Source organism: Cimex lectularius, unplaced genomic scaffold (genome assembly GCF_000648675.2).
Source record: "Cimex lectularius strain Harlan isolate CLEC.00 unplaced genomic scaffold, Clec_2.1 scaffold32, whole genome shotgun sequence".
NCBI lineage: Eukaryota > Metazoa > Arthropoda > Insecta > Hemiptera > Cimicidae > Cimex > Cimex lectularius.
Genome location: NW_019392689.1, coordinates 2375172 through 2399983, shown reverse-complemented (window position 1 = coordinate 2399983; position 24812 = coordinate 2375172).

The window sequence follows — 24812 nt, the reverse complement described above, 5'->3', positions numbered from 1 at the left end:
TAATGTAGAAATCTCTCTTTTCAAGTGGAATAAATTTTAATTCAATATTTTTCCTTGATCGGTTATGTAAACATATTTACTTTTCAAAGCGTAGCTTGTTCTAGGATTTTCTTTTTTATTTTATTATTATTATTATCATTATCATTATTTTTTGGCTTTTCATCACGACGTAGTTTTACTTTTAATTGGAAGATTGATTTTTGTTAAATAAGATGTTCAAAGATTTTCGTTTTGATGAAATAAATTTCTGTTAGAAAATTTTTTAAACGTGATGAAGTTGGGTATTTTTCATTTCATTTTCACATGATTTATCGAAATTTAGTCATGACTAACTATATTGTGACTAAATTAGTCATGTCTCGCATTTAATTACTAGTTATGACTAATTTATCAATCACATATGGTGACTAATGACTAAATTAGTCACTTATTACCAATCATGACTAACGGTCTGAGTGATCAATCATTAACCATTAGACATGACTAATTTTTGCCCAACACTGTTGGCGTAGCTGTGACTGAGTTTACATGTGTCTGTTCTGTAATTGATGCTCTGTTTATCTCTGTTGATGTAAACCATTTCTAAAAAGTTACGTTTATGTTTGTTTTGTTCTGTGTGCAATATTTTTGGATTGGTGAAGTCGAAATTGTGTTTGTGTTCAAAATGGTGGGTAGCGAGTGTTGTAGGATTTTGCTTGAGTTTTTTGCAATCATAGATATGTTGCTTTACTCTCTTATCCAGATATTGAGATGTAAGTTGCCAGACAGTTTAAACAATTGATTTTGTAGATTACATCAGATTTATTTGTTATTGGTGTGGGATCTTTAATTTTGGAAAGAAGTGTATGAATTGTTTTATAGTTTTTGAAAGCTATTTTAAAGTTATTTTATATTATTTTTGGCTTTGACTTATTTTGGCATGACTATAGAATCAACTGGTTCATAAGTTTCTTTCGGCCACGAAGTGAAATGTCCTTAACAGCACGCGAAATGCAAAGATTACACTTTCCTGAGTTTGGGTTCGCTTCAAATGTAACAAATCATAGCGAATTTTGAAAAAACAGCGGAGCTCTGTCAGGGATATTATCTTTATAGTTACATTTCTGTAAGCAAAATAATAGGGGATACTTCAAAATCGTGCTTCCGGAGAAGTTTACGCCAGAGTGCAACCGATGAGACTGTACTGTTAATTACCTCAGCTGCTGTAATCCTAGAAAGTCTTTCCTCTTGGCTTTCCATTGATTTGTTTAAAAAGCCAAAATTGTGAGTTAGCTTATAAACTAGTATGTTCGAGATCAGGGATGCGGTCATCAAAACAAGTTAGTTTTGTAACTTGTGCCAAGCTTTCAACCTTTATTGAACTATTCTTATCTTATTGAATTAATCTTTTTAGAAGCATCTCCATTCTGTACCAAAGGAGAAAATGTATTGCTATCCTATCTCCGTTAATACTAATAGAAGTATTGTGTTACTTATTATTTATTAATTATAAACGTTGTAATTATTTGTAGAGCCCTGATGGTTCAGGGTTCAATAAAGGATGAAAGCTTGGAATAAGTTACAAAACTTACTTGTTTTGATGACCGCGTCCCTCATCTCGAACATACTAGTGATATCCTTTCGATCGATTCATCCTTCCTTCGCCTAACGTATAAATGAAAACTAGTTCTACATCAGTTTCCATATAAAATGCATAATTCTGAGTACGAAACTTTTTCCAATATCTCCAAAGGTTGAAAGCCTGTCTGGCACCCATAATGCAATATAGCCTTACATACCGCGTTAACCCCGAACTCCAGAAGATGTAACGAAAAAAGAGAATAAAGGATACGAAGAAGCTTACAAGAAAAAACTCAATTTAAGGAGTAATCCATTCCAGTTCACTGAATCAAATGTAATTTTACAATAATTATACAAGTTAAACAATATTTATACAATACAAATTATACAAGATATACCTCTATAGTTGGACATTTCATTTTCATCTCCATTTTAAAAAAGTGAAGAATTATAAGAGATTAGCCAAAAGATTTGGGTACAGAGCCAGAATTATATACAAAGTTGTAAAAATCTAGAAGAATTTCAAACACTTGTATTGTAAAAATTCTTGTAAAATTATCCTGGTACACCATCCAGCCCCGGAGCTTTAAGATTCGCGGTTACCACATTTAAACTTTTTAAATATAAATTGAGTGTCCGATTAGAACTTCGGCAATAGCCGGTTCAACATAATGAATGTTGTTAATAGCGGGATTTAATAAGTTTTTAAAGTGGAAGAATCAAGGGGGATATTGTTGCCACAGATAAATGTTTTATTTCTAAATTGGCTATCTTTCTTCAGAGTTCCTTTGCATCCCCCACTTCCGAAAGCCGGGACGCTGTCGAAAGAAAAAATGAACTTCTCTTATCCTCACAGAAAGCTTTATATAAATTTTCTGCTATAATGTAAGCTTCCCTTGCTATTAATGAATCTGTCTTTCGGACCAGATTTATTTAAGAAGGCAAAACATCTATCCTTAGCATTAGCCCACTGTGCGTTAAACCAACACTGTTTCTGGACCTTTTTAATAAAAATTTCAGTAAATATATTAAGATTATATAATAAATAGAATAATGAAGAAAGTGAAGGGTGCATAGATTTACACTTCGGACAGAGGGGGTGCTGTAAAACGCTAATTTCGTATGCTTTTACCCATAATTGCATTGAAAAAGTAATGTAATTCTAGTTACACAGGATCGCTTGACGTCCAACTACTGGTTCTCGGACAAGGGGTCAAACCATTTAAAGAGACATTTCGCATAAATCTAATTAATTAAAAAGCCATGGGCTCTGCAGGGATTCGAACTCAGAACCGCTAGCTTGGAAAATAAAAGTAGGACGCCCAACCACTCAGCCACCGCGGTGTCCATAAATTTCCTAATGGCCCTTGTAGGAAACAACAAACATGATTGGAACGTATAACGTACACGCTGACCAACGACGAAAGGGTCGACTCTCTCGGTGGGATCAAAAATATAACTGCCTAGAGAGTGCCAGAGAGTGGGGAAAAACAACTGGAGAAAGACAAAATGGATAAAAGCATTAAGTAAACACAAGCACATCACACTTTGAGATCGGTAAAAGACTGTTTACAATTAAAGAATAAATGTAGTAACGAGAGCATCCTCGTGACCCCGGACTTGGTGTGGTGGGATTGGGTCTGGGAAGGACATGGATGATACAAAAGAGAAGTTGACTAGTAATGAAAGCTAAGATAATCAAAAAATTTTGAGTATGATGCAGAGTAAGAGATTCATAATCTTTCAAAAAGAAACTCTCTCTCTCTCTCTCTTTCTCTCTCTCTCTCTCTCTCTCTCTCTCTCTCTCTCTCTCTCTCTCTCTCAGCAGGCAAGTTTAATGAAAAATTATAGATCTGCCCATGGTACCGATAAATGTGTAATCACCTAATAATTCAATGGGTGTACGGCCCTTCAGTAGAATTAACTCCTTATCGCCACATAAATCCAAACACGAACTTCCGCATCGGTTAATAACAGTATCTTTTGAACAAAGGCTCATGTTAGTTTACCTTTACACCATATATGGTTCGGTATCCGAGGGAAATGATTGGGCCTAGCCAACTTGAAAATTAGCATCCCCAATTACGAAAAGATTCACAAAAACATGTTCCCCCAAAACGTAACTATAGATAGTAATATCTTCATTCCAAGATATACAACTCATATAAATCGGTAAAACATAAAGAAGACCTGGGATGTTTGGATCTTATCAAGACTACACCTGAGATATTTAGGAACTTAATCTTGTTCACATTATTCTTTTTACGATTTTATTTTAACTTTATGCGGTAGCATAACCGATTTCGTTTAAAAAAAAATGTGAGGTTTTGACAGTGATGAACAAACAACCCCTACAAAAAGACCAGGTAATACAGGTTCAATAAGGAAATAATAATAAGACATAGTTAAACTCATGCTAATTATTTAATAAAGAATGAATTACGAAAGAATGTAACAATAAATTAAGTTGGTCCTCGGGTCCAGCTGACTTCTCTGTCAGGGATTTCCGCACTTTTACTGCATTGATGTAAAATCACTTCATAAAAAAAAACAACTTGATATTATACGAAGAGGAAAGAAATAAACTTCTAAAATCTTAACTAAATTGCACATTTTTCAGAAGCAAAACAAAGAGCATGCCGAATTCTTTAAATGCCTCAGATACCAAAATAAAATCCATTAAATAATTACCCGTTTTGAGCGTCCTCCGACGAAAAAGAATTGGGCAGGTTTCCGAAAAAAAGACGACCAATTTTTCTTTTCCGGCGGAGAAAGTCTAAGCAAGAATGAACATAAAACACCCCAGCATTGAGCCGTGACGAGACAAAAAGTTTAAATTAGTCCTCATTCGGGTGCCAGTAAAACTAAGAAATTCTCGTTCCTATGAAGCGAAGGAAATTTTCAGTGGTGTTCGCCTAGACAACCTTTTGACCTGGCACTTTCATTGTCCATCTCGCGGTTGCGTAAGTCCCACTGATGCAATCCTATACCTTTTTATTACGATTGCCGTAAGGCGGTCATGCGTTTGTTATCAGAGGCAATAAAATTGACACGCGGTACAAAACGTTGATTTCATAACTTAAATAACAGCCGAGAGTTCCGAAGCCTTTCAACAATGAAAGGTACAAACAAAGAACAAATGTTACAGTGTAGACAAATATCAACATTTATACTGTTGTGTGTGGTGATTAGTGAACGTTAGTCGATGATTATTCGGAAATCGTGAGTTGCGGTCTGGTGTGATGTAGGTTTCTGAAAAACATTTTCTTTATCGTGCCAATGTTTCGATCTTTATTGAGATCATCTTCAGGGCCTGGAATTAACAAACATTGTTCAAATTTAACATATACATGTAGGATGTGGAAAAAAGTGAATTTATACAATGCAAAAAAATATTTTTTATATTCAAAGTATTTCTACTACCAGATACCGAAAAACCATATGACGGCTATAACCGTTTATAAACTAGCTACCCTAAATTTCGTTTTAAAGGGAATCACAAAGAGTTACAGCAAAAAGTAGATCCATTTAGTTTAATAGTGAGTTCAGAAGAGGGACCAGGGACGCGGACCGAAATGCATTACCAATTTAAAAAATATATGTCATAAAAATAAATGGTGTGTTTAAAAAAAGAAAAGAAAGGAAAAAAATCAATTTTCTAGAATTAAAATATGATGTATAGTTAATTTGGAAAAAGTATTGCCAAATGGTTAAGCCTGGTTTAATAATGTTCTTCACTGTATAAAGAAGGTAAATATTACTATTACGTCCTTTTTTTCTCATCCTACATGTATTTGTTAAATGTAAACAATGTTTATAAATCCCAGCACCTGAAGATGATCTCAATAAAGATCGAACGTTGGCACGATAAAGAAAATGTTTTTCTGAAACCTACATCACACCAAACCGCATCTCACGATTTCTGAATAATTACTATTACTACCACACATACCATTTACTGCATACTATTTGGGAAAACCTCATAAAAATTGATTGTTTCGAACATTGCAAACAAATATATTTTTGCCGTTCCAGAACTAAACTCATTCAACTTGTGGTATATCTTAAGGTTTTTTCGAATATTATCATAATTTATTATAAAGATGTAATTGCATAATTACTTAATTAATTACATTATTAATTAATAATGTTATATAAACAAATAAGTAAGATAAATATCTTTGCAAGGTAAAGTGGTCCTGGGGTACGACAGCGTGCATAGAACAGGTGTTGTGTGTTTGTTGGTTTATAGGGATGAATGTAATTTATTAGCGTGAAAGTTGCCTTGAAGTGGCTTAACCCCTCCGGAATTTATACAATGCAAAAAAATATTTTTTATATTCAATCAAAGTATTTCTACTCACTCAAAGTGTTTGTTTTCTGCGTAATTGTGCCATTCTTGCGTGTCGTGTTGAGAGTTTCAGTGAGATATTGCTGTTTTATGTGTATATACGTTGGATTTTGAAGGAGTGGGGAAAGAAGTCGGTATAGAAAGACATTTTTGTATAAGGAGTCGGCATCTTTGAGGTGAAACTCACACCAGACCGCATCTCAGGATTTCCGAATAATCATTTATATTGTTGACATTGGACTACAATGTAATGGCCCCTCTTCAGTATGGTCATTGACTTTGGGAGCGGCTTCACTAAACACGTCAAAGAAGACCAATATACGCCAACATCATGTGCAGCAGATGTCGTGTCTTCACTGGGCCAACATTGGTCGGCCGTTGTTCGTTCTTTCCCACGAGATTTCTGTCAATAACATGTAAGTAGTTATACACCCTACGGAAACAAAGAGTTGCAGAGGCGACTAACTCCATCTCGGCACAGGAAAGGTAAACAACTTTAGGCCATTGAGGCCATGCTGGTTCAATTTTGGCCAAGGGTTGGCCCATGGATTGGCGAAGTGTGTAAGGAAAGCCCTTGGCCAGCGTGGTATGGTGCCCAGCTTGTTAACCAATGCAACGGCCTGACATAACAGTCAAATATCACAAGTTCATATATTCAGAATTTGTTAAAGGATGGGTAGGGTTTTGCCCAACTAATAATTTTTTTTTAACCGCTGACCAACTAGCCAAAAAAGGGATGGCTCACTTGATGGTACCAAAAGCACAACGGCCTAGTACTCCAGAGAGTGTGTAAAAATGGTTTGAGAAAGAAAAATGAGATAACAGCAGTTAGTATGAGGGAGACTAAGTGATTCATTATCTTTTAAAAGCAACTGTCTCTCTCACTCTCTCTCTGTCTATCTGTCTGTCTGTCTCTGTCTCTCTCTCTGTCTGTCTCTCTCTCTCTCTCTCTCTCTCTCTCTCTCTCTCTCTCTNCTCGCTCACTCTCTCTCTCTCTCTCTCACTCAATCACTCACTTACTCAACAGACAAGAGTTTATGAAAAATTATAGACTTACTTCTATACCGGCTACTGCCCTATGAACTATCACGAAAAGATAACGAGCAAAGAACAAAAGACATAAGTATGAAAAAGCAGAGACATAAACATGCCGGCTCTTTCAAGAAAAATCATAGACTTCGTCACGTATCCTTTGTGCTAACCGGTGTATATGGTGTACGTAATTTCGTTAAGACTATTCTCACACCAAGTGTGCGCTAAGCGGAAGACGAATATATATAACTATTTTGGGAAACACACAACCTGCACCTAACAATACGGTATGATCTCGGTCCTACAGTAGATTTGTACTACGTTCTTATATAAATGTTGAAAGATAAACTAAAAATAATTTTCGCCGGATACCATGCTAAATTGCCGATAAGCAGATTCGTTAAAGTGCTAGTTGTTGGATTCCTGAATGGATGTAACTAACTTAAGAAAATTTAAGAGAATGACGATCTAAATCAACATAAGGAGGAATAGCTTGGACGAGAAACAAGGCTAAGGATACCATCTAAAATGTTCTTTATTCCTTAAAAAGGCTTGCACTATTTGCATTTACAAACAACAATTTCTAGTAATTAAAGCTAATTTAGAGAAAAACATTAATTTCAAACTCTTCTCTTCATGCAAAACTCTTAAACAAATGGAAAGGGGGTTAAAAAAAGTTGAAGGCATACGGATAATGATGGTAGTTGAGGTTAAAAGTAGTGGGGATTGGGCACATAGCCAGAATTAGAGAAAACTCTTAGCCATAGACGTTATTTTGTAGATCTCCTGAATAAATATAGAGAAACAAAATAAAAAGTGGAATGACAGTAATAACCAGCATACGAATATTTTATATGCAACAAAACAAGATAGCTTGGAGTAAAAAATGGTAGAAGGCATGCAAAGATGCCTTTGAACACTTACATTTTCTCTACTTATCATTACCAAAAATTCTAGTAATTAAAGTTAATTAGTGTATTATTTATACATTACTATAGCAAAATAGGAGATAATATGCGTACATTTACTCCAAAATTAATGTGAATGATTGAAAGCAATCCTGTCAACATCAACTTCCGCCCGCTGGGGATCAGAGGGGAGAAGCTTGTAGAGGGGTCTACACAAATCTTATCCAATCTAATATTAAGGACGGATCGATTGCATATGGATCGGCCAATGAAAAAAAATTGAAACCATCAATCCACTTTAAACTCCGCCCTGAGAATGGGTATCGAAGTTGTTCGTACTAGCCCTGTCAACAGCATTCACATCAATGTAGGTGAACTCCCACTAAAGCTTAAACGTCGCATGTCTGATCTCTTCAATTTTGCCAAAATCCAATCCACCCCATCACCTTCTCCTTTCCTATTTTACAAATGGACGCTCTCTTCCTAATTTTCCTGACTGGATTATCCCACGTTTTTCCTTCCCACTAAGATTCCACATAGTTTTAACATATTACAAAAATGAAGTCCCTCACGTCCACAAGTTGCCTTGGCCCTCATCCACCATGGACCCTCCTCAATCCTAACCTATGCCTTTCAGTCTCATCTTATAATAAGGATCGAACCCGAATCCATATATTTAAGAATGAATTACTAAAGTTTAGATCTGCACGTTCAAGAGCATATTTTGTTTTCACTGACGGTTACAGGTCTGAGGATAGTACGGGATGCTGTTGTCTGTTGGTCACGAGTATATCGTTTCAGCCTGCATCATCATTGCTCTAGTTTTACTGCTGAACTCCTGGCTATACTCAAAGCCATTAGCATCATTCATTTCACCCGTACCACCCTAGTTATCTGTGCTAACTCACTTAAGCATTCACACACTAAAAACATCTTCCCCTTAAACCCAGAATCCAGAGTATTTTTACAAATTAAAATAGTAACAATAGTAAGGCGTAAAAGTATTATTCAAATGGATTCCAGGCCACGCTGGTAGAACTGAGAATGAAAAGGCTGACAGAATGGCAAGAGATGCCTCCTCAAATGCACACCTCGAAATGGAGTTGCCTTCCGTGACCTCTGCTGACTTTGGTCTTGTCTGATAGACTTGGATGCTTAAATAACGTGCATGTGTAGGAACAAGCCCGTTGAAATAAAAAAAAGGTGTACAAAATGGGAATCCTCTTCGAGGCCTTCTCGAAAAGAAGAAGCCCTTCTAAACCAGCTTCGAATTAGCCAATTCCGGCACACCCATAGTTTCCTCTTTGAATGAACTTTTCTTTCTAATCTGTACATCTTCTGTTCCAGATGTAGATGTATTAGTCGGGGAGTGTAATACACTGCGCCCTTTAAGAACTTTGTATCCCCCGTTCTGTGCCTATAGCACACCGGTGAGTCCTATTTCATCAAGGGATTGATTAATAGGCCCGGTTTCAGTTGTTAAATTTCTTCTACGGTCACATTGTACGTCCCAAAGCACTTCCTCCTGCGGGCAAGTGTAGCGCCACAATTTCTTAATAGGTGTGTTGGTGCCTCCTCTGCTTCTTTGCAGAATCTGCACGTGCCGTCTTGGGTTGTACGTATCTTCTTTAAATGTCCGTTTAGTTCGCAGTGTCCTGTTAAGAATCCTGTTAGGCCTCTTGTTTCCTCTGCTGGTAACACTTGCTGGCGGTGTGGCGGAGCCTCGGGTGCTGGTATCAATTACGAGAGATCTGTGGGGTTCCGTTATTTTCATGCCTGGGGCTGCCACTGCTCCGGGGTTTTGTGAGGCTTCTCTCTGACTGGGCCGGTCTACACCGCTGACTTGTGTAGACTTAATGACCATTAAGAACGCAGCTTTCACGTTAAAAAAAATTTAAGTTATATAATAAGTTATTGGCATCGATTATTGCTTTNCTTACAGTGATGAGCGCCGTGTCAAAGACTAAACCTTGCGGCCACCGACGCCCCTATATTGCTTTTATTATTAGCCATATTGGTCCTTTACGATAGATGCTTATTCGAATAAAATATTTTTTGTGCGATATGTAATTGAGTTCTACCATACATATCCTGTAAGCGGAAATAAGCAAAAAATTTCTGGAAAACTACATTTAAATAGTCGAATGAGAACAATAGTAACTTTTCGTTTAATTCTTACACATATTAAAACAAATCTATTCAATACTACTATAATAATATTTGAAAGTCTAACTCTTCCACATCAACTATTTGTACTATAAGTACAACTTTAATTATTGAGAAGCACCGAGCCTACGAGGGTTGATATAAACGCTATGTTACGAACCATCGTAAAAAAAGTACTGCTAATGTTTTCTGTAATATATGAACAAAAATTATTACTATGCTAAAATAATTGATTATTGATTAAATTTAATATACATATATTTTTTATCATCAGTTTAAAGAAGAAAACTTCTTTGGCGGTTAGATTCGACCGATTTGTGATGGTTGCCAAGACCCGGCCATGGCGAGGTTCAAATGACCAACGTAAAATTAGATGAAGCGTGATAGAACAATTCTTACATTTTCTATCTAACACTATCTATTGTTCTATTTAAAATAAATAGAATTCTTAAAATAAATTTCGACATTTATCATCCATCACAACCCGTCGTCTGACACTATTAAACTATCGGGATTTCGTAGTGTCGACAGTTAAGAGTTGTTCCAAACTTATAACTGACGAAGGGGCAGACCAAATACTTTTCATACATAATCGATATATTAGGCAAATTGCATCGACGTGAAATTGTTATTTAGTCACAGAGTGGAAAAAATTAAAAATACGTGACTTGATTAACGTTGTCAAAAAGGACGAAGAATTTATTGTACCGGCATGGGCAAAAAACGCTATCACTCAATTGTTAAGTGAAAAAAGTTAACATTTAGTTATGTATCAATTTTATAAATTTACCCCATTTTTATTACTGAATGTTAAGAAACTGTCAAGAATAAACAAATTAAGAAAACTGTATGTAAACAAGGTTTTTTTTAAAAAACTTTCTGATTTTCTATATGCCAATGTTTCCTCTCCGTGATTTGTTAATTACTGAAATTTTTGATCCTGGAAAAGGGGAATTTAAACTTATCGCATTCCTCAGGCGTTAACATTTACTAGCAAGACTTAAGTACTCATTGGGTGTGGCTGGGGAGCAAATTACATTACTTCTTTCAAACAAGTTTGAATTAAAAAGCTAGGGGCTGTGCCGGGATTCGAACGCAGGACCGTTAGCTAATGTTTCCTCTCGGTGAGTTGCTACTATAGTTATCTGACAATCCTTAAAATCTTTAGAAATATAAGTGAAGTAGCTTGGTCGATTCCTTTGTAAATCTGAGTCAGACACTCAGCCATCGCGGTCCCCTCTATAAGTGTATAGGTTTTTGTTGTCATTACTAATTTTGTATTTTTGTCGAAAAATTAAATTATTTTAACCTGTGATACGGTGATTCGTAAACGGCCCCGTTTAAAATATAACCACAAGTGAGTTTTATCCACCATTTAAACTTTAGACATTTCACAATTTTATTTTTCATAACAACACAATGCATCTGTGCTTTTTCTTGCTTGTGAAAAGCGTACCGAACTGTCACTTGTATCGTTTTTGGACGCAATCCGGAAAAAACCCGTCATTGTCCATTTTTATCCAGCGTCCGATCCCGTTGAAGTGACGTGGAATTTCACTGTATATTTCTATTGTGTCCAAAAGAAAAAATGGAACGGTAAGATTACCCTGGTGGATCTTACTAACACGTTTTAAGTTCGAAGCCACGCCACAAATGTTCTATTTTTATTTTATGTTTATTTGTTTGTTATATTGTTGTAATTGAAATAATTAATAATAATCAATATTTTGTATATGAATATATAATAAATTAATAAATATAACAAAAATTATAGAAATTAATAGTTATAAATAGATACAATAATAATCCATTTAATAAATATGCTGCGTAACTTAAATATGTTTGCATTAGATTTTTGTAACATATTAAAGTATAATGCATTATCCTTTTAAAGCAATTATTAAATTAATTTTTATTTTATGTAGGGAGGTCAGTATTCTAGGCCATGTGTAAAATTGCATATAGTAATTGTAAATTTAACGTTTTATCCACGTTTTAATATTATTGACATTTTTGTGGGCTGTGAAGTGGGAGTACTCATTGTTTGACCATCACTTCGGACAATTTATCTCTTTCTTCTGAAAAGTAGGAGCACGCTGAAAGACTTGATCAGTATCGGCGTCAGAGTGCCATCGCAATATGGACCTTTATGGTTTTATCCACACTGGTTGCTTGAAAGATGGTTTCTGCTGTGTAGAATCTTGATTCTTTTACAGCCGGAAATTCCTCCTCTGTCGTCACCCTTATTTCGGCTTTTGAATTATATTTGTTCAAGTCCTCATTCGTGCAGTTGTTATTAGAGTTTAGAGCTCCTCTTTCTGGGTAACAAAATATCTTTGAATTTAACAATATTCTTCGGCTTAATTTGACGTACTTCGGCCTGTTCCGCCAGGTCGGGCGGCTTCCCCGAATCTTAAAAGGACGGACTTAGAAGGCTGGAAACGCAGCTGCGAAAAGAAAAAAGCAATAAATAAAATGGTATACTTCTGTAAAACGAAAAAAAACGTCAAAAAACAACACGATTTCTCGAGAAAGTGCGCCGCAGGACGCGCGATAATCCGTTCGAACCATAAATACAGCGATGTTTACTGTTCGAAGGCCCACGGCCGTCTGTGACTTTATCATAATCAAAACTTTGAAAATTTGAATAGCTGCTGTTCATAATTTTCATTTAAGAGAGCACGTTTGCCAGGTATTCAATTCCATAAACGCCTAATTTGCCAGGCATTTCTGTTTCCAAAAAAATTACCACGCTTGTTTTTCCCTCTATGAGAAAAGCCCACTCGTTTGCGGAATGTTACCTCATCCTATTTCATTCCCATACGTAAGAGATAATATCCCTATAATGGTGCACGTCTTTGGAAATCAATGCCCAGAGAAGAAAAAGAAAGTTTCGATTCGCAGTTCCTTTTCCCTTATCATACGCATTATTTCGATTTTTTCTTTTAAAAAAGTTGAAAATTTTAATTAAACTTCGTAATTTACGTTTAGGTACTTGCGATATTTTAATAATTTTAATGGTTAATCTTAAAACACTTATATTTCAACATTAGGCATTCTATTCTCGCTGTATTGGTTGCGCGTTTCGGCATTCGCCATCTCCAGTGTGCTTAATTTTGCAATAATATTTTAAAATTTGAACTTTTTGTATAAAATGTTGTTAAGGAGTAGGAACCGCTAAGCGTCATGATTGCCCCAACACATTACGATTGTTTTTAATAATTGTTCGTCTGTTATATAATTTTGATTATTTCTGTGAAAGTTAAAAAACTGATTTTAAAATAACATTTAAATATATCCTGATGAATATATACAAGGCATAATATTTAAAAAATTTAACAAGTAAGTAAATGATGAAGAAACGTTTCCACTCATTTAACAGCCATCAGTTAATTATTTCCTTATTAATTATATTAAGCTTTTAAACGTTCGGGTAATGACGTTAGTGTCCAGAAAATAATGAAAACTGGTTTGGGAAATGATTTAAGGATGATTGAGATCTCATAATTATTATAATAGGAACATCAGTGAATGAAAAAAAATGAATGAAATGATTATTAAATATTTGTTAATTAATTATAAGTAACACTTTTAGAATCTACGGAATTTTATTTTTTTGGCTATTTATGCTAAGAAAACTACGTCACGTTGAATTATGCGCTCTGGCCAGAAGATAACATTCCGATAATATTTTTTTATGATTAACCTTCCAATAAATATATCTACTATCATAGATTTCATTTGATATTATTCTTATTCTTAAACCTGTTTCAGTGGCGCCAGTCAGGAATTTGAATAAGTACAACTGTGACAGGGTCAGGACATTATTAGGCGAAGGATACAGCAAGGACAAAGTCGTCAGGAGACTGAGTGTAAATCACCCTACAATAGGAAGGGTTCTTCGGCGCTTCAGAGAAAAGGGCTTCCAACTAGAAGACCAGGATAGGGTCGATAACAAAGAGAGAGACGATTGATTCATCCGTCATCATGCTTTGCGAAACCGCAGCATTACGGGAACGTAGATAAGAAATTTGAAAAGTTAAGTCCGAATATTCCGATTTCCTCCAGGATGGTTCATTTAAATGATGTTTAACTCCCTATACTGTCAAAATTGGCTTAATGACCAACGACCATGTGGGTTCAACCACTTTATCTTTCACATACTTTTCTCAATTATGATTCTATGGGATTTGCCTCGATTCGAACCGAGAACCGCTAGCGCGGCAAAGCGAGTCAGAAGTCCTAGCCACTGCCACCAAGGGCCCCTTGATTTTTAACCCTGTTTCATTTGTATTTTAAATGTAAAGTTTCTGATAGAAAAAATGACGCATCAAAACCTTATCTCGATTAAGTCACGTACGTATACATTAACATATATATATATATATATATATATATATATATATATATATATATATATACCATTACTGCCGGCTTTTTAGGAGAGTAATCTTAAAATTTTGAAAAAAGTGTTACGAAGATCGTCGAGAATTATTATTTAATTATTATTAGTCTTTTATTAATTGAAATTATTTGTTTTGTCAAGTGTCGCATTTTATATTGTACTAAGACTTTCACTTTCCGTCCGAGATTATAATAAGTAAAGTAAACTGCACTCACACAACACTATAAGCTCCTCAAAAATTTAACAAAATTCATTAATATTACATTCAAAAATGTGTGTTTTTTAATAAACAGTTTTGGTTGTTTTTCTTTTATTCACTTTCAGTATGCGAAAACAAATAAAACTTCAGCCAATCTTCTAAAGCGTGGACTGACTTGAAACTTGAAGATTAAGGCCAAGATCCCTCCTTCAAAAATGACCCAGCCTCAAAAGACGTACTAATTGGACTGGAATGTGAAAGCAGACTATTCTTCTTCTTGATTACTTCTATTTTTATTTCATACTTACGTAATATGATATAAAACAATGAATCTTCCAAAAATATCTTGTTCACTATACTCGTCCATCTATCCATCCTGTGTATCTGTCGCGTTATGCTAATTTCACTGAATCTATGTGAGTTTTTATTAACTTATAGAATAATTTTTATTTGTCGTTTATTTATAATTCAATGAGCCAAATACAAATAATTGGCATAGGTGAGTGAAAAGTATAACAAAAAATGGTTTAGACAAATTATTAATAGTGTACGTACGTGTATTTTTTAACAAGACATATTAAATTTATATTTCAAACAATTTCAAATTATATTCCCAGTAATTAAAGCATTCAAAACATTTCGCTATAGATCAATATTATTTAAGGGAAATCAAGAGCAATGTTCAACGCTTGCAATTCATAACGGCACCTATTAATAAAAGTAGTGTATGAGCAGTTTCGACGTCGATGATATCTATTAAAGGGACCCCCATTAATAAATGTTTGGTAAGAGTATATGCGGCAATTATGTAGGTAGATTATGTAAGCTTTCAGCAAATATAAATAAATCAACGATTTAATAAAATCAACTGAGTTATAGAATACTTACTGTAATTTTTAATTTTCATGAAAGGCATACTGGATCAACAATTCTGTAAAGATTTGTCAAATTGTGTCTAATGTTGGGGGGGTATATTTATACGCCCTACTAATTCCTCTCTCTACATTTTTATTTAAAAAATGGATGCTGGATCAGAAGATAATAGTTCAATATTTTTAGACTGATTTACTTTAATTTTTGTGATACGTTTTTGACAAAAATAAGCTTGAAACAAAGTTATTCCATATTCTTATGGGAGGTCTTTATCGAAAACTGGAAAAAAATTAACTGATAAAATTAAGTTGCAATTATTTTAACTATTTTGGGGGTTCATATTAATTTCCAGTTAAGCGCTTACTACATATTTCAATAATAAATTTTAATAGCAAGATCTGACCATAATTTGTCAATAATCTTGTACAACGTTGGCAGTAAATTCACTAACTAAATAGTTCAGAAAATACGCAGGTTGTTCATCAAAATGTCGCTCAGGATGCGGATTCTTCTTGGTAGTATATTTGTAACTGATATTAGCTCAATTATAATGGTAAAATTTGATAAAACAATAGTTCAAATTTCGTTAAATTGGTGAACCTTTAATTTAGTCATCGCAGTCCGTTTTGGTCTGCCTATCCTCGATGTGTTAGTTTGACAGGCACGTTACGGTATTTCGCCATTTTCAGTCGCAGACCCAATAAAGGTAAAATGATAGTAAACAGCCAAATTATAAATTATGTTAACAGTTACAGAGTTTGTACCGGAGTCAAGTTTTCGAGAAACCCCTTGCAGGGGTAACATAAGTTAAGAATCAATATACATTATTAATTTTCACTAATTTTACTGCATTCTGTTGATCAAACACAAAGATAGTTTGACAGACAATTTTTTTTCAAGTCCTCCACAAAACAATTCATATTTAGGTCTAGACAGCAGATTCTATTGTTACATGTTTTGTAAAGTTTTGTTATATATTGTTATTTACTTACGGGGGTTCGCTATTGGAGAGGTTATAAGAACGGTAGGGGTTTAATAATAATTTAATAACTAACTTCGTTGATTTAGAGTATTTTACACAAAACTCGTGGCAAATTCTTCACTTCTTCTATCCGCTATGTGATACCAAATTTTAGTAGGTTTTGTTCTATTATTTTGTTCAGCCGGTCGGTTAGTATTAAAAAAAATATTTTATTACAATCCGCAATTCCTATATACAGTATGTAATTTGAGGATATGTACAACTTTTCATATATTTACATTGTGGGGAGCAAGTAATCAATATTTTGCTCCACCATCACATCACTAATTACACATCACTACCTACTCCTCAGGTAAGGAGGTCGCTGGACCAATTTTGGGATTGTAAGGATGGATTCTGTTGGACAAGGCTTGGGGGAGATATTGGGGTGACGGGAGAGTTCATTGTGCAACTTAGCTTTTTGAACAAACGGAATTTTAAGGTGGTTGTGAAGGGTAGTATTTTAGAACTCGATAAGTTTGTAAAGTAGATCGTAGCTCCTGCTTAAGATTTGTCCTTTCAGTCATATATGCTGCTTCCATGTTAAGCGTGAATCTAGGTGGCAACCAAGATAACGAACGCAGTCGGATTTGGGAATAGGAACATTGTTGTTGTACATTATGAGAAAAGTTTTACTTCGAAGTGTAACTGTTACATGGACGCGCTTACTTTCATTTGTCTTCATTTTACACTGTCTAGGCCAATCTGCTATACAAGTGATGTCTGCGGATTTTCGGAAGCAACCGCTTGATGGGTCTATAGCTGTGTCACCGGCAAAAGGTGCAAGGAGATTTGTAGGTCCACTAAGCCACTGCAAGTCCTTACCCATGCAGCTGGGCTTGAACTTGGAACGAAAATACGCTGCCCCGCAGTAAAGATGGTTATGCACCCTCCCCAGTCCGTATATATATTCGAAATATATATTTAGACAGGATCTGGTACCCTAACCCACTTGTGCCTTTGCTACTGCACTCGCCGTTCGCGGCCAGCTATCAAGCCTCCCTTAACGCAACTCGAGGGACTAGGTAGGCGTAGTCTCAGCGTCCTCGTACGCTAAACGCTTCCTTGGTCCTGTCTTCCAAATGCATGCAGAGGCTGCTTAACGCGACCATGCAGGCCAGGAAACACGAGTCAGCTTGTGCTTTAGAGAGTTCGTCACGTTCTCATGACTACACCATTATTTTGTGCTTGGAAAGCCCCCTTGCAACTAAGGGTTGGGAAGGATCTACTGGAGACTCCTAGGAGCACCCACTACTTAGTCCCAGGATTTGGATTGAGAAAAAGGGTAATTTTTCGGGCTGCGCTTGCCCTCTCGGCCTCCCACCTGCTCTCTCGACGTTACTCTCTAAACACTCGACGGAAACGATTTACCCTTCTTCTGCTGCATCTCATTGAGATCCTCCAAAAGGCAATCCCCCGTCGAGCTAGATTCGAGTCAGTCCCCAAAGCATCACAAGCTCACCTTTTCAGGATAAGCCCGTTCAGCTCCAAAGACCAAATGCCCAGACTCAGTTCACCCTCCACCCTCTGGGGCCTCTTGCTGTTTCTTCGAACAAGAATCCTACTAAGGGCACCTCGTAGTTGTAAGAACGACACTAGGCAAGCTCTCCTTCTGCGGCCTCATGCAGCAACACAGTCCTCCACAGAGCCCTCACATTGTGCCGCCTCCTGGCCAGGCGGTTCCCAAGGATTCACTAACTCCCCCTCAGAAACAAACCTTCCCTATCGGTTATTCCAAGTTATCTACAAGAGAATAATCAACCCCACTTCTGCGGTATCTCCAAAGAGATCCTCCAAGAGGCAACCATCCTCCGATGTCGCGGACAGACGGCCGTCCCAGGCTTCACGAGCTCACCTTTTTAGGATTCACCCGATACACCCAGACACGACCGCCCCAACAGTATTTGCTATACCACCTTCATCGAAACGAGTAGGTTGCGGTCTCTTTTTGTTCAGTCTCCTAAGAGACCCTATCAGTGGCGCCACAAGTAGGCAAAAGGCCCCTGGAACGGCATATGTTATAAGTTGCACTTCACCGTTTCCATCCACCTTCTGTACGCATTCGAGAGACTCCATAGGCGTAGTCTCAGCGTCCTATACGCTTCGGTGGTCCAATCCTTCGTTTCCCGCGAGGTCGGGGGTCATTCGCACAGGCGTAGATGGATGGCCACCTGCAAGAGAGTAACATGAAATTGTACCAAATTGTAAAATTTCGTTGAGGCCTGGCACTCAGGAATCCATTTCACACCACAATACCACTGTTACAACCCACGAAAACGATACCGCAATTAGTCTACTAGCTTGGGTCTTTTCCAAAAACATCTAATCATACAAAATAAATAAATAAAACCCCTCAATATTTTCAAAGAATTGCACCACCAAAATGAAAATTAATCTTACCAACATTAACAAAGATACTTACAAATACTTAAAATAAGACTTCCCTAACTACCAAAACTTCAGGGTCTGGCGTCAGGACAGTAACACACCAACTAATTTTGTACAAAACTTTCTTGAAATTCATCTAGCGCATCCAATCCTTCCAGCCGACCTCAGATGAATTAACAAAACTCCTTACTACGCCTGAACCTTCCTTTCGTCAAGGAAACGTTCCTGCTTCCTAAAGTTCTAAAATGTTTGATGCTGTTCAACCCCAGTCGCTTCGAAAACATTTCATCTCTTATTCTTCAAGTTAAGGGTAGAGGGCACTTGACACTTCTGAACAGTGCTGCCAGCTTTATGACCAGATTAAAATGCATTATACAAAAATGCATTACAAAACCTATGTATAACAATGTCCATACTTGAATAAATGATTAAGTATTTTTTTAGGTTCAAGGTTGTCTGGTTAGGTTAAAAATAGAGATAAGGAAATTGAAAATACGTTGACTATGACCATTATTAAATATTTGAAAACTTTGTTTTGCTGGAAATATTTTTTACAAATGTTCTAATTGACAGTAGAAATAGTTATTCTTTTGAAACATAAATAAGGCACGACTGTCAACACAATCATATATCAATATGTATATAACCAAAGTTAATTCAGTGTAACTGCCATTGCACACAAAAAGGTTATTTTTAAAAATCAGCATTCTAAGTTACCCGCGAAGGTGGAAATATGCTTATAATGTGAACTTTTACTAAGCAACCCGGCCGATTTCCTTAGCGGTATAATTAATTTGACAAAGGTTTGCTTTTAGGACCTGCTACCTTGATGCACGCATGAGTGGAAATTACATGGCCTATGATTACACAGTCGAGTCATGAGCGGTGTCCTGATCGGCGGGGAAAGTGCAAAGTCGGTAGTTGCCCGACACGCCATCCGATGCCCCGGAGTCGTAGAACGTTGCATGTTTCAAGTTCATTGATTTGTCCGGCCGTGAAAGAATGTCGTGACCATGCTCACTAAAAATCCCTGTTTCCGGAGTCTGACAATTCAATTAAAAAAGAAAAACTGTAGTTCGTGAGAATATTACTACATTTTCAAAAAACGTTAACAACTAATTGCTATCGTACTTCTGAAACCTGTGTTAATGAATGTATTTATTGGATTGTACAATGGAAATTAGTTATGTCAGATTATAGTACGCAAGAGTTGAGGATTGAAATAACCTAGCTGACTCAGCCCCGTTCGAGCCTAACCTCGTGGGTCGGGAATCGACGATCTCTGTGCATCTGGCTGAAGGGTGGCTTAGCCACCCTGCCACACAACGTGCAAACCCTTCGACCAACACATCGAGGCATTTCAACCCTTCGTGATAAAAGTCCAAAGATAAAGTAAACGGGCATTATTAATAAACCTTATTTCACAAAATTTTCACGACAAAGTTCAATCAATAAAGCATTGATTTTCAAATTCATCTGTAAAGTTCTGTTCACTGATGTTTATGATTAAAGGCTCATTTCCTGCAGTACGGCGTGATTGCTGATGATTGATGTTTTCTGTTTTTGCACTGCTCAATTGACTGATTTGGAAGAAAGTAGGACGTTATGTTTAATAATTCTTGCTCAAAAATGCAAGACTGATCTACTTGCTATAACTTTAGGAAGGATTGTGCAGGGAGATGCGGGCCAAATTATTTTCCGCCAAATTGTTTTCTACAGGGATCAATGCATTTTTTTACTTCATGTATGTATATCTACAACTGCATATTTATTATAAACAACAAATCTTGAACATTTCAGTTTCCGTATTTCAAATATGTGCATAGTATAACTTTTCTTTCTCTCAACGACAACGCTGATACTATCTATGGCCAGTACTGCATGAGAAATGCTAATTTCTTTTAATCTCCCATAATGGATGCAATCTTAATATGAGGGCTTAAGATTTGAGGAAATCTCAAGGCAAACGTCGTTTATGGCAATGTTGAGGGTTCTCGGTATGGAAGAGTGTAAGAGGTCTTGGGCAGTAGGGTTAGGACCACGAGCAAACAAAAACATTTACAAGCGTGGTCGGATCAGTTCGTTGACAAAATCAAAGTTGATGACGTTGTGGATAGTGAATTAATTAGTTAATTAAAGTCTATATAATACATGATGCGATATATAGTTTGCAAAAAGTAAATACAAAGTAAAATGGCTATGGCCATTACACTTCCTAGTAGCAGAGGGCTTTAAATATATTCACAAGAATTACTAACATCGCCTAAATAAATAAAACGTGGTGTGGAAAATGATGCTAGTGACGTGGTCAAGAGCTTTGACAATTTGTCTGAGGCCATTTGATTGGAAGCATTGGATGAGCTTGGTATTTGATTGGCGGAACCCCAAAAATTCTAGTATGTATGTCCAAAGTGGTCGCAGTAATGTCTTGTATAAAGTTAGTCGAGTTTTGACGGTCAAAACCGATTTCGTCAAAACCGATTTCGCTCCTCAAAGTCAAGTTAAGTTGTCTATTAAGTTTTGTGTGGGGATTCCATTCTGATTTGACGAGAAGTTGGTAGTTCCTTGCTGTGGATGTATATTTGAGGGTACGATCTTTTTTTTATCGTAAATGTATAATTTTCTTCTCCTCAACTTTTTGCGCCAGTCTTTGATAATCACAAGCTGTTCTTGGATATTCGAGGTTGCTTTGATGGGATTCTGGTTAGATGACAAAATTGCGGTTTCATTTTGTATGTAGTTAATGTTGGTATTGAGATTATTGGAAATCAGCTGTATAAATCGTATGCAGAATGCGACTAACGATGCTCCCTTGTGGGAAGCCGGCTTGTTTTAGTCCAATATATGATTCTTTGTCACACCTCACGCTGAAGAAGCACTCAGATAAACAGCATTCCAGCATAAGATAATAAGGAGTTGGTAAGAAACGTTTGTTTAAAGTGTATTATGCAGACAACGTTGATCGATCGATTACTTTCCCATCTTTTATAGAGGATGTCTAAACCTATCAAAAGCCTTGGCCAATCCTTTAATTCAGTTTGTAAAGTATTTAAATATCAAAATCCCTCATAACACAATTGGAACTATTGAATGGAAAAGTCAAACTATCTTCAAATTATAGTCATGTTTTACATGAGTAAAAGTTGCTATGTTGCCTTGTTGGCTTTTATTCGCTATATATCAGTCCCATTTTCCGCAAAATGTGCAATCGACCCCTGAGTCATTTATTCGGCATATTAAATTGCATGGAAATTAGAAAGGCTGCGGTTAGGAACAACATCAAAAATCCGATTGAACTTTTTGCGAAAAAAAATCTTTCATCCGATATCCGTCGGAACATGACGAGGAAAAAGCTCCTTGACGAGAAAGTTTAAGGAGGTATAAAGTCACGACTCAGTACTCTTCCGTGCGCCGCGCCGGTTGTCCCTGGCTCAGGTTCCATTGGCTTCGAAAATCTCAGACGGCTTTGCTGAGATTTCGGATAATCATGATCTTTTCATTTTAGAAACACGTACAATCAAGCGAAACCATCTCGGAATTTCACCCTTTATGTATTCTTCTTATTTTCTACGTTTATAACAAATATGGTCGTATGTCGCCCACAAACACTGTTGAGTAGTTTCAATTGTTTTGAATACGGATACATTTCCTTTGAGATAAACTTTTCGAAGCAACTCAAACTACTTGCATAATCAAAAATTTTAGAAATTGAGCCGTCTGATACAATGGGTATTTACGCCTCAAATAATATACTAATACATTCTAAAATTTGCCCAAGATGTTATTATTTACAATTTATGTTAACAACACAAGCAGGTAAAATCCTAACTACTTTCAACTATCCTTCTGAATAAGGCTATATGAATATTCTGCGTAAAACTCAACCGATTTCAAATTTTTAATATTTGTAAAAGGTTGACAGACTGTACTGTTGTTGTTTCCTTTCCGTTCAGTCACTGGTGCAAAATAAAATCATGGGATTACATATACAGTTTTTAGAGTAGATTTAAATGAAATTTATTTCATTTTTTTAACAGCTCAATTCAATAATGATTATGGCGACGTGAAAATAAGATTTATCGACTGGCTTTGTTATCGGAGGACAATCATGACTACCGACTTATAACATCTTAACGGTTTAAATACCCTATGACCCTTACATATCCTAATGGGAGCCATTTACAACCCCAGACTTTTTTATACTAAAGAAGAAAAGAAAGTTTTATTAGAAATTATATTTCAAATAATTATAGACCGATAAAAACATTTTACGTAATTGAAAGTCATTAAAGATTTCTCATGTGACGTGATTTTTTAGATTTCACAAATCCCTGAGTTGACGACACAGCCATCCTATCATCTAATCGTTCTCATCCTTCTCTAGCTAGTGATGACCTCCCTCTCTATTAAAACCTTCTCCAGTTATTATCTGGAAAATGAAGTAGATCATTTAACGAAACTAAACCCACTCACATCACCTTTACCCTCCAAAAGTTAACCTGCCCTACACTTCATTTCAATACAAAAACCATTCTAACTAAAAACAAAGCCCATACATGACCGAAAAGACAGGACACTAACTGACGGTTACTTGACCGTAGATCTAACTTACACCTCACTAACAACTCATCACCTTCAAAACGCGCTTGTGCTCAAAATGGAAGTTTGGGGATCAGGAAAACTTTAATTCCTACAAAATCTAATCCATTCAGTACAATACTAAAAAATATCACATACACTTTCAAACAAACAATCCACAATGGCCACTAGTCCCATTATAATTACCTTTATGAAATTCCGGTACAAAACGTTCCACAGATATTTAACTCTACATCTGTACAACAGCTTTCTTGTCCTAACATTCCTGGAAATTCCACAAGTCGTTTGAAGCGGTTATGGCCAAAAACATCTCTTGAAAGATTGATTGACTCAATTTTACACGATATTTTGTTGTGTAGTTATCTCATTGGTCTGTTACTAAGACTAAAAACTAAAAATCACTGGTGTAAAAAATCTTAATAAATACGAAAAAAATCCCTAAGCATGAAAACAGCTATGTATATGCAAATAATGACATCAAACACGCATCAAAATTTATTAATAATTACAACATTCGTGTAAGTTTTAACAACTTATAAAAAATATGTATCGTTCAAGGGAAAGAAAGTATTGACGTATTGTAAGACCCAGCCAATTGCAGTGAATTAAACGCCAACAATGTGCAAGAATACTTTTGATTTCTTGAAACTGTTTGTAATCCGTCAAGCTATTCATTTTAAAGCTCGTTCCCGACATGCATAATTTTGCGAATGCAAACATGTAATTAACAAGGATCGAATAAGGTTGATATATGACTAAGAATCGCTTGATTTTCTCGTGTTTTAGTAAGTTTTTGTATTTTACTGGAGAACTCATTTGGTTAGGAACCCATTTTTGTTTCGGATCGTATTGTCTTTACTAAATCTAGTTTTAGTAGCGCAGCCTAGTCAAAAATAGTATATATATTATTATTATATTACATTATATTCATAATATATACACATGGGGTAGGAATATCTATTTATAATGTCTCTAGATTTTAAAAGGGCAAAATCAATGTATTCCTGAAAATGAATCGATTAAATAAATCCTGTGGTTAAGCTTGTTCACTATTTGATATTAATAATTCTGTCTGATGATGTTCATACTGCACGTCATTGTCTCACGCTGCCTCCAAGATATCGGATACGTGGCCACTATAATCGCGCATAGTCTCAAACTTAGCGATCATAACAACGGGACGTTGTTAAATCCCTCCCCCCGTTGTAGGATAAATTTTCCTGTGGGAATTAATTTGCTGATAAGGCATAGAATTAGTTTTTTTTTTCTTTTTCCTATTTCATAGCCAGTGTTTGAAATTCTTCGTGTAA